Raw genomic sequence first — 1,712 nt, 5'->3', positions numbered from 1 at the left:
AATGGCAATGGTCTGGATTATTCTTATCTTATATAATTCAGTAGTAATCTAATATACTAACATAAAATTATATGTGGAATAATAACTGGTGATAAATATTATTATACAATCATGAATTCATGAAGTTGACAGGCACTCCTTTCAATACATATGAAACTTCTCAATACATATGCAACATAGAAATGGGAATAAAACAACATCAGACACTGACAGAGCAATTTAGATAAGAACGTACCATGCCACCACATAGAGAAACTGAAAAAGGACAACACAAGACTGATTGAAAACCAAACATAATGTACCCTGTTTCTGAACAACACTAAACAGCATATGATAGGAAATCCCAAGGTTATGAAGAAATTAGAAGGGGTCCTATAGATATATTAGACATGAGCAAATTAAGAAAAATGATTATTTTGTATGACATGCATTCTTCCTGTTGCAAGCAGATACTAAATACATGGGCAAATTAAAACAGACTTATTCCCCAAGACTTGAAATATTTGACAGCAGCAGTATTGGAAGCCAGTCATCAGATACAATGACAAACAACGAGGAAAGAACAAGCTATGACCACAGTTCTACAAAATAGTGATAGAGGTATGAATATTTACCAAGGTCAGTTGTTAGTTGAGGGTCATCTTGCACTTCCTATATCTGAGTTTAAAAAGGGTAAATTATAGATGAAAAACAGACTTGCAAACTTCACCCATATCTAGAAAAGTGGGGGGTTGTGATTTTTCTCATGACACACTAGTATTTGAATAAATTCATTTTAATCTCATCTATGTACATTTGCATCAAAATTTAATCTTGTTGGAATTCAGAATCCTAATAAACTGAGTTACAAAGACATATTAAATTTCACTATCACACCTTGGAGTTATTCATTTATCAGTATTAAATGCTTTTGACAAGGCTGAGGAATCAGGTAAAAATCTGAGTCATTTACTAAAATTTTATAAGGCAAAAATAGGCCTTCACTGATTTCTTGTAAAGATTGCCTACATTTGTAAATAAAATAGTATTAGGTTCAGAAGGCAGAAAAATACTAAATGAATCTTGGGCTACTAACAATGCTATTTCAGAATGCAAAAGGCTGAGGGGACCTTTAAAGCAAGATCAGAACCAAGAGATGAAGGGATTTGGAGCACAGCCTATATTGAATCTCACATTTATGATGCCATCATGTTGGGACAAGAAGTTTCTCACAATTTTGAGAAAAAACCCAGATGGCAAACGTTTCAATTGCAGTAAACAGGGTCATTTGAGAAGGGATTGTAGGCAATGCAATCATAGAAATAATTCTTTTTTATAGAAATAATATAAAAAGATGACGTCTCATTGAAGAAACAGCCACAGAACAATTAAAATTTTAAAATCTGCTCTTAAAAAGAAGATTGTTCTAGATACAATCAAGGATAGGACTGCTCTAGTAGATAAAACAAAAAAGTTATGAGAGACCAAAGAAACAAGTATTGTAACAAAGTCCGATAAATGCTAAGATACCAAAGCTAAAAATACCAATAAATAATATTGAAATAGAAGGTTTAGTAGACACAGGAACAGGTGTAACATTAAATTCACCTAAACCGTAGCATCTTGATTGGGCTTTTAAGGAAGTAGATATTCAACTTCTAGGAATTGGTGCTCAATTTTGGGAAAATAAACTCCAAGTTGATCTAAGATTATAGAGCCAGAAAGAAAAATAG

Source organism: Mus caroli, unplaced genomic scaffold (assembly GCF_978045245.1).
Source record: "Mus caroli unplaced genomic scaffold, Mus_caroli_1 scaffold_22, whole genome shotgun sequence".
In the NCBI taxonomy this organism is placed as follows: domain Eukaryota; kingdom Metazoa; phylum Chordata; class Mammalia; order Rodentia; family Muridae; genus Mus; species Mus caroli.
Note: the sequence above shows the minus strand (reverse complement) of the source record.